Source organism: Macrobrachium rosenbergii, chromosome 48 (genome assembly GCF_040412425.1).
Source record: "Macrobrachium rosenbergii isolate ZJJX-2024 chromosome 48, ASM4041242v1, whole genome shotgun sequence".
Classification (NCBI taxonomy): Eukaryota; Metazoa; Arthropoda; class Malacostraca; order Decapoda; family Palaemonidae; genus Macrobrachium; species Macrobrachium rosenbergii.
In genome coordinates, this window is record NC_089788.1 from 38,097,241 (window position 1) to 38,111,895 (window position 14,655).

Below are 14,655 nucleotides of genomic sequence, written 5' to 3' on the forward strand. Positions count from 1 at the left end.
GATATCATCAAAGCCTTCTCCAGCAAGCTGCCTCGCCAATTCGACTGCATTACCAATGGACAAATGTTGGATTTGTTCAGGAGAGAAGCCCTTGTAATCGTGAACACTCTCTGGCCACAGCTTCTTCCAGCAGGCATTAAGGGTATCCTTCTTCATCTCCTTCAATGATTTGTGGATGATGGACAGACGTGGCAACCGTGAATTTACACTAATACCCCTTCAGCGTATATTAACTGTCATCATCCATTGCCTGAACAGGGTGGCCAAGGAAGTTCCGGTTGTAGAGTGCCTTGAAGGCATGGATCACGCCCTGGTCCATAGGCTGGAGGAGAGAGGTGGTGTTGGCAGGGAGGAACTCGACTTGGACTCCCTCGTGATCAACGCTAGCAGGGTGACCACCAACTCTATCCATAAGCAACAGCACCTTGAAGTCCAAGCCCGAGGCATTTGCTTGAGGGGGCCGGCCGGCTACAATATATGGAGGTATAGGACGAAAAATGCAAAATCCTGAAAAAAATATATGAGCTTTGTATGGCAATGGAGAATGTGCCTACGAAATATTTTGCCAAAATTCCTTTTAGTTTCGTAGTTACAGGGTATTTAGTAAAAGTAACTCAGTGAGCCAAAAACATCGATCCCTACAAGAAAATGTAGTATGTCTTCTGTTATCGTACATTTTTATAATTATTACATTTTATATCAAACAAATTGTGAGCAATGGCATCTCTCACAACTCTACGCATCATAACAGAGTCACAGCAGCTACCTTCCTCAGTGTGATCAGAAGCGTCATAAGGGGTGCACGTCCTTTTTTCACCTCTGTCATTCGATCACTTTTACGTCTGTTTTTCTTTCTTTTGGCAAAAATTCATCATGCCAAAGAGGAAAAGACAAGTAAAACATCTTTTATCCCTACAAGAGAAGAAGATTAGTTCCACGAAGAGTTCAAGAACCGATAATATTAGTGGAATTAGTGAAAGAGAGAGTGGAGTACTATTGCGGAGGGAGGGTCGGCTCGCTCGCCTCGGTGCCAGGCTACGCCTGACCTTCAACTCACTCCCTTCTACATCCACTGCTGGTGCTTTCACGTACAAGACTCATTATTGGTATACGCACGTCATTGCTGGAAAGCGAAGGAAGTAGCAACAATAGCGAAGATATTGATGAGGAAGATAATGAACTCGTTCTCATTAGTAGAAAAAGATTGCGAGAGATTTGTGCTAAAAGATTGCCTGGGTGCACATGTACAAAAAATTATATAGTGCAATTTGAAAACGATGGTTTTGAAACAACAATTAAAATAAAACCTGGCCACAGTGAGTAGCTTGGGCAGCTATGAAACCCTCTCGTAAGAGAATAATACCCTGCAGCAGGAAAAAGCAGGGGGGGACCATGAGCCTAAAGAAGCAAGATTTTTAGCAAATGGATCTTCATTTATGATTAAATTATGATAAATAACATAGTTTTGGTTTATTAATACCCAAAAATGATTATAACATTCACAATTGTCATGATTTATTAACATTGTCTTTGTAGAAATACAAAGAAAAACTTTGAACGCCAGTATCTCTCTTCGTAAGACGTTCTAGAACAATAAAATGAAGCCCTCTTTAAAATTTTTTATCATAATTTTTTTATATGATTGTTTGCATGATTTTTCGAGTTTTTTTACCCAAACTAAAAATTCATATCTAGCAAAAAAATTACTATTATAAAAAAACTCTTCATTTTATTGGAGGTCTACATCAGGTCTATATATGGCAGTAATCTCAGGTCTTAATATTAAGTATCCAGGAGGAGATAGATTTTGAAAAATGGTTATTTTCGTGATAAATCGCGCTGGCGTCACAAAACCAAAGGTCAGAGGCAAAAATCATATGCGGTTTGGAGATGTCCTAAGCCCCCCTATTAAGTGGTATGGATGTTAAAGTCCTGCCCTTAAAAAACGGTAGTAGCCGGCCGGCCCCCTTGAGGGATGAAGCTCTGATGGAACCAGTACCTGTGAAATCCCAGTGTTTCCCCTGTGAAGCTCACGAGGGAGTCCAAGTCGAGTTCCTCCCTGACAACACCACCTCTTTCCTCCAGCCTATGGACCAGGGCCTGATCCATGCCTTCAAAGCACTCTACACCCAGAACTCCCTTGGCCACCTTGTTCAGGCAATGGATGGTGACAGTGAATTTATGCTGAAGGGGTATTGGCGTAAATTCACGATTGCCACATCTGTCCGTCATCCACAAATCATTGAAGGAGATGAAGAAGGAGACCCTTAATGCCTGCTGGAAGAAGTTGTGGCCAGAGAGTGTTCACGATTACAAAGGCTTCTCTCCTGAACAAATCCAACATTTGGCCACTGGTAATGCAGTCGAATTGGCGAGGCAGCTTGCTGGAGAAGGCTTTGATGATATCACCGCAGAGGTCGACACCATCATTGATGCCCACTCTGACACCCTGACAGACCAGGATTTGGAAGAGCTAACAGTTTGCCAATAAGGAAGACATGCCAGGTACTTTTTTTACCTTTTATTAGAAAAATACATTATGTAATTCAGTTTTACAGTTACAGTATTCCATAGTATATACATTATTTTACAATGATAATTTTTGTTCATACAAGGACCTCTTACTTTTATAAACAGAACATTACATATTTAAGTAGTTAACATTAAAGTTTTCATCAATATACCTATTCCACGTTCAAGGGACGAAGTGGAGGAGGATGAGGGCCTGTCTTTGGAAGTTCTGTCCGAACTTTTGGGGATGCTCAAGGAGGTGGGGGATAGATTTTTATCCCTTGATACTCATATGGAATGCATCTTAAAGTTTAAGAATGCAATTGAAGGAGCAATGGCGCCCTACATTAGCCTCCAAGTCAGCATGAAGATGCACCGACAGCAGCTGCCTATCACTATGTTTTTCCAATGGAAGAAGAAGGACCCTCCAAAGCCTCTCAAAACCCCTGAAGTGGAAACAGTGGAAGCAGTGCCTCCTGAAGAAGGGAAGAGGCACCCCTAGAGGATATGTACCTCATCTGCTTTCCTGTGAAGTCATACAGTACAGTCGTCCCCAGTATTCGTGGGGGATGCGTACCACACCCATCCACAAATACCGAAACACCCTCTAAAAATGCTTATAACTTCCTGTTTTAATATTTTAAACACCAAATGTATACCTTAAACTATCATCCTACACCAAATATACCTTAAACTATCATCTACTATCATTTCAAAGTCATCTTAAAAATAAATGGCTTACACCTAAGAGTGAAAACTATTCAAGTTACCCCTATACATTCAGGTACATCCATTTTCTTTCATACAGTATTGAAGCAGTCCTGTTTTCTTTTTTACAGTACATAGGGGAAACACTGGGAATTTACAAGTAGAGTTAAATACTGTACAGTGCCCAAATATTTAATATGCATTAAAAAAAATACATTTTATCATTATTTTGCTGTTTACATTAATACAGTAAACCCCCCGTATTCGCATTCTCACGATTCACGGACTCACATATTCATGGATTTCTCTTTGGAATGTATCTACCAATTATTCGCCGAAAATTCGCCCATTCGCAGTATTTTTCACTGAGAAATATTCACTAAATACTGTATTTTCATCTCATTTTCATGACTAAATGCACTTTTTGTGACAAAACTATTAAAATACTCAGGTAATCCTCAAGTTATAATTCAATTTTGCAATGGGGTAAGCAATTAATACCAATACGACAATATTATTTATAAAATATTTTTAAATTTCGCACAGGTGCAGGCAGCAGAGTAATCAGGCAGTGAGAGAGACCAAATTACAATAGACAACTTTTCCTCCATCTCTTTATCCCATCTTCTAGTTAAAAAAGTAAAAGAGAATGATAAAAGCATTGTTAGTAATGCTATACTCTTGCGTAAATGCGTACAGCATCAACAACCGACCAAGAAACTGTTGTTTTGCTTACAACCGAATCGGATAACAACAGCCGTTTACCTGGTATTTCAACCATCATACGGTAATAAACAATTACCGAAACTTTTAGCACAAATGATGTTAAGTAGAATAGGACTGATATATTTTTACATTATACCCTTATTCGGTATGGATAAAAGATTGTCAAAGAAATATACTGCTAAATTTAAGCTACAAGTTGTTGCTGAAGCTGAGAAAACAATGTTCAAGCTGCTAATGACTATATTGTAAATTATCGTGCATTGGCAACATGGATGAAACTCGATCGTAATTAAAATTGGAGAGAAAGTATTTTAATCAAAACTACTGGGCATGAAAGAACGCAATACAGGCAGTCCCCGGTTAACCCTCTAACGCCGAGCCTCTATTTACGAAAGTGTCTGTCGTATGCCGGAGGCGTTCAGGAGTGAGCGCCGAAGCGGAAAAAAAGTTTTTTTTTCAAAAAATCACAGCAAGCTTAGTTTTTAACATTAAGAGTTCATTTTTGGCTCCTTTTTTTGTCATTGCCAGAAGTTTAGTATGCAACCATCAGAAATGAAAAAAAATATCATTATCAGATCATATATAAATATTGGAATATATGACAGTGCGAAAAAAAATTTCATATATAATTGTATACAAATCGCACTGTAAGCAAATCAGTTAAAGCTAATGAATTACTTTTTTTTCGTTGTATTGTACACTAAATTGCGATGATTTTGGTATATAACAAATTGTAAAACGATCAAAACAACACAGAGAAAATATTACCACAAAATGATGCATGAATTCGTAACGCATGGACGTAAAAAAGTTTTTTTCAAAAATTCACCATAAATCGAAATATTGTGCTAGAGACTTCCCATTTGTTTCAAAATGAAGGAAATTGATTGAATATTACTAGACTGTAAGTGTTTTAGCTTACAATTGCATTTTTTTACCATTTCGGTCGAATTAAAGTTGACGAAGGTCGATTTTTTTCTATTTATCGTGATTTATATGAAAATATTTCAAAACTGATAAAAGCTACAACCATGATTTATTTTTTGTTGTAATCTAAATGAAATTGCACACATTTTAATGTATAATACTTTATATAACGCCTAATATAAAATGGCGAAAAAATTACGACAAGGTGACTAAAGAAATGCTAGGATTTTCAGCGGAGTTTGCGAGCAAGGAGGGAAGGAAAAAGTTTTTTTCAAAAATTTACCATAAGTCGAAATATTGTGCTCGAGACTTTCCGTTTGTTGCAAAATGAAGGAAAAGGATTGATTGTTTCTAGAATGTAAGAATTTTGGCTTACAATTGCGTTTTTCGATCATTTCGGTCGAGTCAAAGTTGACTGAAGGTTAAAATTTTGTCAGTTATCGTGATTTATATGAAAATATTTCAAAACTGATAAAAGCTACAACCATGATTTATTTTCTGTTGTATTCTACATGAAATTGCACACATTTTGATGTATAACACTTTATGTAACGAATAATATAAAATGGCGCAAAAATTACGACAAGGTGACTCAAGAAATGCTGACATTTTCAGCGGATTTCCCGTGCGTGGAGGGAAGGAAAATGTTTTTTTTCAAAAATTCACCATAAATCGAAATATTGTGCTAGAGACTTCCCATTTGTTGCAAAATGGAGGTAAGCAAAATGAAGGTAAATGATTGAATATCACTAGAATGTTAGATTTTTAGCTTACAAAAAAAGACCCAATATATATATATATATATATATATATATATATATATATATATATATATATATATATATATATATATATATATATATATATATATAAATATACATATATATATAATATATATATATATATATATATATATATATATATATATATATATATATATATATATATATATATATATATAATATATATATAAAATATATATACATATATAATATATATATATATATATATATATATATATATATATATATATATATATATATATATATATATGTGTGTGTGTGTGTGTGTGATGAAGTGTCCAGTGTCTGTTCTTCAAATCAAACCTGGTATCTAAGTGCTTGTCCCGGAGTCTAGGGCACCATTTATATATGGTGACCCCGGAGTGTCCAGTGTCTGTTCTTCAAATCAAACCTGGTATCTAAGTGCTTGATATTTGATTACCAAACTTACCATTTATTCAACAATTATAGTTACCTCACAACAGACACACACCTGAACCCTCATCACACATACAAAAGTGATCCCTTATAAAACTTATCAATCATCAAAGATAGCAAGTTCATTAAAATAGGTGTGAGGTAAAATCTAAGGGCATCACTCCATTAACATTATAAAAGTTCAAGTATTTCTATTTATTTCATTTCCCTGGTTCGAGCTCACTTCAATTGCTTGAAGGAAAACATCTCACTTACCACTCTATCTCTAATTCAAATCAAAATTACTGGTGGGTCAATGAATGAAACTCTCATATAATATTTAAATACAAAAATTTATTTCTAAATTCAAAGATTATACATGACATTTAACAGTCTCAGGGAAATTTATTATTACTTGAAAACAAAACAAAATTGGATTAAATCTGAATTAATCATCAGTCAAAATTAAATCAAATTAATTTATTAATTAATCAAAAAATATTCAAGAAAGATTTACATTAAGTAACAAAATTTCAATTCCCAAGTGTTAAACAAAATAAGGAAAATAAATCAATCATGTAAAAATGTGGATACAAAAAACACAGAGATATACTCTGCAAAAATTTAAATATCAAAAAATGTAAAGCAAAAATTAAGGCAATAGCAAACACACCACATATATGTATAAAAGAAAAATTCTTCAAAAGATAAAGCATAAAACATATAACACAAAAAAATATTAAAAAAGTGAAAAGGTATCTTTACATATAACCACTGCAAATATTTTTAGTGCACTAAAAATCAATACCTTGGTACCAAATGCTTAGTGTTTTTAATCAGGCGCCGTTACACACACACTTAATAAAATACACTGTTCAGATAACTCAGATACATTTACTAAGGAATTAAACAGTTAAAGGATATGAGTGACCATCATCTATCAAAATATCAATTACGTTAAAACGGGACATTCATAATCCCGAGAACGAGCTAGCGAGAGAGAGAGAGAGAGAGAGAGATAGAGAGAGAGCGAGAGGGGAACGCATCTCCCTTCAGCAACGCTTTTTGGTCTCTGAATGCGGGCCCCTTGTAAGGATTGTATGGGTGTCCATACGCAGACGGGTGGGTGGATCGAATGTGTGAACAGGTTCTAGATGAGATCTCTGTTTTAAAAAACTCTTTATTGCATAGTTTCAGAACAAGAGAATCTCTAGTTATTATAATAAGAATGGAAAACATCGTTTCATAGAAAGTCCTGGATGATGTTCGGCAACTTTCGTAATGGAATTTTCCACCCCACAGTGTTTTGATCGAGTCCCATAACGCCTTATACGCTAATGGAGTCATCCGAGAAGGTGATAGGAATGCATTACTCCAGCAAGTTTTGGATACTGACTAAACAAATTGCGCCCCTACACAACGAACAACGGCCCCGTCCCTTCTCCCTCTACATACCACGCAAATGTCCTCTCTCACACCACACAGCGTTTAATCACTGCAACCTTACGCTAACTCTTTTACAGCATATGAGCATCTGAATACAAAATCATACAGTATACAACAATACACAAATACACATGGGGAGATTACTGCATTATGAAAACCACAGCATAAGAATATATATATATATATATATATATATATATATATATATATATATATATATATATATATATATATATACATACATACATACATACATACATATATATATATATATATATATATATATATATATATATATATATATATATATATATATATATATATATATATATATATATACATACATACATACATACATACATATATATATATATATATATATATATATATATATATATATATATATATATATATATATATATATATATATATATATATATATATATATATATATATATATATATATATATATATATATATATATATACATATACATATATATATATATATACATATATATATATATATATATATATATATATATATATATATATATATATATATATATATATATATATATACACACACATTCATACATACACATATATATAATATATTGTTTTTTTACTTTAAATGCGAATACATAACTAAAAGGAATGCAGGTGAAAAACTTTTTATTGCATAAAACGAAATAATATACAAAAAACCAATAAATACAGATATATAAAAACTTGTAATAAATATAAAACTAAATATAAAATCAATGCAGAATACTCACTTGTAATCCTGACTCTTTGTTCTGTTCTTGTTTTCTCCCTCCTCCATTGAAGTCTTGCATTTTTTTCCTCTCGACATGACGAGGCACAGGTGGAGGAGGGAGACGCACGCCCTTACTGCGGAAGGCCAGCCCGCTGCGCCCTCCGGTGTCGCTCAGGTAGGCGCACTCCAATATATGACCGCAGTGTGGTACTTGCAGTCACACTTCCCGAACCTGCAAAGTGCTACCTTGCAGGTGCGACAGACGTACCGGGTGTCTCTTCTTCTGCCATTCATATGGCACACCCGGCACCGTTTCTGCTTATGCCCTTCTAGGAGCTCCAGTGTGTGATCCCCTGCCTGCCGCCGACACACAGGGTCGACTACCCAACGGGACATTGGAATGTGAGGGAGGGCGGCAGCATCATCAAGGGCGGTGTCGGCAGGAGCAGGACGACCAAGGTTGGCCCTCCTAGCGACATCTGCCCTTTCCTCTCGGGGCAGATCTGGATCTCGGGGCAGGGGGGTGGTGTTGGAAGGCCACTCCTCTGGATTAAAGTTTATGAGGGCATTCCCAGCCACCTCAAGAAAATGGATGTGGGACAACCTCCGAGCGTCAGAATTGTACCCACAGTAAAGGATGTAGGCATTCTGGAGGGCCAACTGAAGCAGATATTTGAGGAGCTTCTGTGTCCAACTCCTGGTTCTCCTGGCGAAGGGATAATACTGGATGAGTTGATCAAAGAGATCAACTCCTCCCATGTGCCTGTTGTAGTGCCCGATGACAATAGGGCGTTGGACACAAAACTCCTCATACGTAACTCGGCCCTGCCGACGTGTCTTCTTCCGCTGAATGATCTCTTCTTGGATGGGCTCATGACTTGTCGTAATCATGGGCACGAGTTGGACCCCCTTCCAACAGATGACGAAGACATCTCCCTTCCGCTGCCACTCTGTCTCTCCTCGTGCCAGATGTTGCGGCTGGCTAGCAAACCTCTTGAGGACATTTGGGGCCCCACGCACCAACCAAAGGGTATCACTGACGTGCACACCTGCTTCATACAGTTCCTGGGCCAGGGATACCGAGTTATAATAATTATCCATAAACACATGGTATCCCTGGTTACAGAAACAACCCACAAGACCAAAGACAGTGTCACGCAGCGTGGAGAAGACCCCAGAATACACGGAGAAGTCCACGATGTATCCAGTGTTGGATTCCGTAATAAAAAATAATAACTTTACACCATACTTCTTTGGCTTCTTGGGGTTGTACACTTTTATACTTAGACGCCCTTTGTATGGCATCATCCCCTCATCCAAAGAAAGGTTCTTTGAAGGAACCACGAGAAACTGGGACCGTTCACAAATGTACTCCAACACTGGGCGGACTAAGATGAGGTGGTCAGGGTTATTCCGGGGTATGGCCCTTCGGTTGAAGGCGTTGAAATACCTGTCCAACGCCAGGAAACTATCACAGGGGATAATGCCGGGCACATTGGGCGTTACTTAAAAAAAAATTCCGCCTCCAATATCGCCTGACGTCGACAGCAGGCATCATTCCAAAAAAAGTGTGGAGCCCCAAAAAATGCGCTATGTCCGTGAGGTTGCAGCCTCACCAGCAATACGACAATGTCATCTGCAGTTCCTCACGGCAGTACAGAGCGTAATCTGCCGTCTCTGCAACGAGGTATTCCAGCAATTCCCGCGTCAGGAAGAGCTAAATGAACCCCAGTGCAGTGAGAGGCACAGGGACGGTCAGACCAGGTGCTGCCATGAATGGGTGCATGTTAGGTGGGGTGGGGTCCTCCGACCACCCCTCATCACTTTCGGACGAACGGCCTTCACCCAAGCTGCCACGACGGTGCGACCTTCTATGGGCCCGTGCACGTGCGCGGGCATGACTTCGCACTCCCACCCTCCCCACTGGCCCATCTCCCTCACTTTCACCAAACTCTCCCTCATACGCACTGAAACCACTAAATTCAAGCTCACTTTCCTCCTGTGGCTCCCGTACGGACATTGGGGGCAAGTACTCATTATCACTAACATCAGGCGTGCTGTCCTCATCGCCAGATGACCAACTGCCATCGAAATGAGGACTTTCCACCTGCTCTCGATCGAGTTCTAACAAGTACTCGTCGATGTCCTTTTGTTGGAGGCCTCCCAAATGCTTACGGATGCCCCTCAGGACACCCCAATGCTTCCTAGGGGTCGTAAAAGGCATGGGATGTGGTCCTTGGTCCCCTTTGGTCACACGTGGCCGCACAACACGGCGTTGAGAAGCTGGGTCACCTTGGGTGCTTGGTCCCTCTCCAGCATCCCAGTCTAAAACTCGTCTCACACGCTCACTACCGACGGGCCATATGCGCTTTTCACAGTCCTGACGACGTTGGGACATCTCTGCAAACGTCCTGTTGCCTCACAAATACGCAAACACTCGCCAAAGTTCTGCAAAACACGGATGCGTCAAGATATTGCTCTCCGACGATACGCCGCTGATGCTTCCTGGTGCGAGAAGGAAGAAATTCGCGCATGCGCATCTGGGTGACGCTTATAAACAAAACAACAGCGTGATCCGTGAACTCCCAGCATCTCTCAAGGCGTGTGATTTAAAACCTTTCACAAACTAGGCCTATAATTATTTTTCCACGAATATTTAAAAAAACATTTTTTAGTCAACGTACCGTACGTCCACTCGGCACCCAACAGACAATTTTAGTTGGCGTATGGTACATCCAGTCGGCATTTAAGGGTTAATGGCGGGCTCGATTAATGGTGATCCGGTTGTACAGGCTTGTCTAGCGACAAAATTCGGCAATTTTCTGCACCAAAAATCACCGATTTCTGCTTATCAGCGCCGATACATACCTAACAGAGGCGCTGATAACCGAAAATCGGTGCTTTTCAGCACCAATAAGCCCTGAAAATCACTGAAAAGGTGCCGAAAATGCAGATTTTCAGTTAGCAGGGATTTTCGGTTATCATCACACCCTCAGAACGGAACCCCCACCGATAACCGGGGACTGCCTGTACTGTTATTTTTACGCTGATAAAAAATAAATATGTAAAGCTTGTATTATGATGAAATCAAGTAAAAATAGCGAACGGAATCTTGAATTTTTTTTACACAAAACAAACGGCCATCGTCATCTACTAAATGAAATAAAGTAAAAATAGCGAACGGAATCTTGAATTTTTTTTACACAAAACAAACGGCCATCGTCATCTACTAACAAAAATAATAGATAAATTAATTTCACAATGAGATGTATTTTAGCTATATTTCGACTTAAAAACACTTTGTATAATGAAAAATAACCTTGTCCCATACAAATAAAGTATCTAGAGATACATTTACGCTAACTAGAAGCAAGAAAAGCGCTCTGAACTGAATTAAACATGGCGAAATAAACGCCATGTAAACATTTCCAAACCAAAACGTTGATCGCTATGATCGCAATTTATAATACAAAAGCAATATAAGGATATATACAATATTATCGGATACAGTGAATTAAGGCATAACATTTTAAAAGAACCATGAAAAAGATGCATATTCGTTATGTTGACATTTGTATAATACGATATGTGAATATAGAGTACAGTAAACACCCCGCATTCGTGTTATTACAATTCATGGACTCACGCATTCGCGGGTTTCTCTGTAGAACATATCTACCCATTATTCACGGAAAATTGGCTCATTCGCAGTATTTTTCACCGAGAAATATTCACTAATTACTGTATTTTCATATAATTTTCATGAATAAATGCACTTTTTGTGATAAAACTATTAAAACACTCAGGTGTAAACATTTTTACAGGGTTTTTCTTGTGTTTAAACTATCAAAATGGGCAGTTCTAAATGCTTTTAGAGGGGTTTTAAGCATTCGCAGATTTTAGCTATTCGCGGGGGATTGTGGTACGCATCCCCCGCGAATATGGGGGGTTTACTGTAGAGTGTTATGTAGGCTACGCTACCGTGTATGTAAACAATATGCCATAGTGTAGGCTAAGCTAATTCTTGTTTGTCATTCAATTTCCCTTTGTACTGAATTATCATAAGTCACTTTGCATGAACCTCCAGAATTAGCTGATATTAATAATTACTAAACTGTGTATGTAAAGAGTATATTTTATAGTGTAGGCTAGGCTATTCTATATGTATACATGGTACCGAATACCCTAGTGTAGGCTAGGCTATGTTCGAGATACATTTTGGTATTTCTCATGTTTTTTCCAACAAACGATGGTTTTTTTGGAACCTAACCCCATTGTAAGTAGGATAATACCTGTATAAGCATTTTTAGTTTGTTTTGTGTGTTTGAACTATCAAAATAGGCAGTTCTAAGTGTTTTTAGAAGGGTTCTAAGTATTCGCTGGTTTTAGCTATTCGGGGGTTTGTGTGTGTGGTATGCATTCCCCACCAATACGGGGGGTTTACTGTGTTATTATTTTAAAATTAGTAAATAATTTTTTTATCATAAAATCAGTAAATAATTTTTTTATCGTGAAAATCCAGTAATTAGTGAATATTTCTTGACGAAAAAAAACCCGAACTACAGAATTTTTTTTCCAATAATTCGGGGATAAGTCCCACAGAAAAATCATCAAACAGGCGAAGCCGCAAATCCTGAACCACGAATAGGCGGGGTTCTACTGTATACCTCATCATTGTCATCCATCAGACTGCACCACTAATTCATCATCATCATCTTTACTTAACATTCATTACTGGTGAGTACTCGTATGATTTAATCTTATACGGTACAGTAATCTTAAACTTTGAAATATTAACATGCTCCAGGATGACAGCCCAAGGCACACAGTTTGTATCTTTGTTTGAACTATTAAAATACATAGGCAGATACGTATAAGCGTTTTACTTTGTTTACGAAATTTTTTTATTCTAGATTGTGTGTAGCAGTGGCAAGTTCTGCAAATATTACCTGTAAGCTACAACATGTATCAAAACTTCAAGTACTACAGTGTGTACAGTACTGTACTCAAGGTAGTGTACTGTAAACAAGATTACTTTGTCCACTGTAGGTTAGGAAAGTATGTACAATTTCAGTTTACTTTGTATACTGTAGGTTAGGAAAATACTGTATGCACAAATTTCAGTTTACTTTGTATACTGTAGGTTAGGAAAATTTGTACAAATTTCATTAAGAACAGTGTATTACAGGATAATTTGGTATTTTTATTTCCCAAATTACAAGCACTGTAGTGATAATTTTATAGAGATATGGTACATAGAAAAATTCACAAATGAGTGAAAGTTCCACCATGGAAAAGTGAAGAACGGAAAAGCGGGGTAGCACTGTAGACTTCTAAGTCATTCGCTTACCAATGACGTCAACACACTTCAAAAAAAAATAATGAATTAAAATTAAATAATTTTTGAACTCTAAGCATGGGTCTTTCGTTTCTGCACATAGAGGGGTGAAACCAGGTTTAGAGCATAGGCTTACATTTCGTGAGGTGGCCCACAATGTGCTGATCTTGTTCTGTCTTGTCACAGATGGGGATTTGCTTCTCGAGGGAAAAAGTGTTGTACCTCTGTTATCTGTGATCTGATTTAAAAATTTTTTTTTCACTAAATACTGTACAGTATTCTTTATTCATTTCAGATACCATAAGTGGATATGTAAAAAATAACGAGTGAAAGGAGCAAGTCCAGAAAATGAGAGTAATCTCAAGGAAAGTGATTGTGCTTTTGGTGGAGTGAATGTTGGTGCCTGTAACTCAGCAAGTGATCAGTATATTTCATCACTAATCGAGCATCAAAAATGCAATCTGACCCCAAGGAAACAAGAAAAAATTCTTGAAGAAAGTTCAAACGTGTATTTGAGGGATGTGATTGCATCAGGGTTGAAGAGAGGGAAAAGGGGGAGTGAAAGTAATAATGATGATGATAGTGTGGCAAGGGCTGATGCTGATGATGACGAACAGTCAAGTGCATTTACGCAAAACATGTGGTTTATCTGTGCCATCATGTAAGCTTGGTTACCTGCATGCCCATCGGAGAGGGAGAGAGAGGAGGGGGTGAGGGGGGGGGACCATGCAAAACTCAGCAGCGACTCATAGTGGACAAGGATCCTGATTGGTCATGTGATCCGACACCCCCGTTATCCATCCATTCAGTGCCACCCCAAGGATGTCTGCGCCCATTCCTACCACACCTCTAGGTTTCCTCTAGCTTTTTCTCACTCTTTCAGTTTCTTGAGTACTTAGTAACTGAAACAATATGTATGGGATACTCTGCAAAATGAAATTGCAGGTGGCAACCAAATACATGCAGCCCCCCACTTGCCGTTGGCATCGGTTAATGGCGTTTTGGTGTTACGGCACTTGGCTAGCAACGTTGTTAACCGGA

The 14,655-nt window shown here is 37.9% G+C and overlaps 1 pseudogene; it reads right to left on the reverse strand.

Moving 5' to 3' along the window:
* Window positions 1-229: 229 nt before the first annotated feature.
* Window positions 230-14,655, reverse strand: part of LOC136831037 (uncharacterized) — a 41,221-nt pseudogene continuing 26,795 nt past the window's right edge.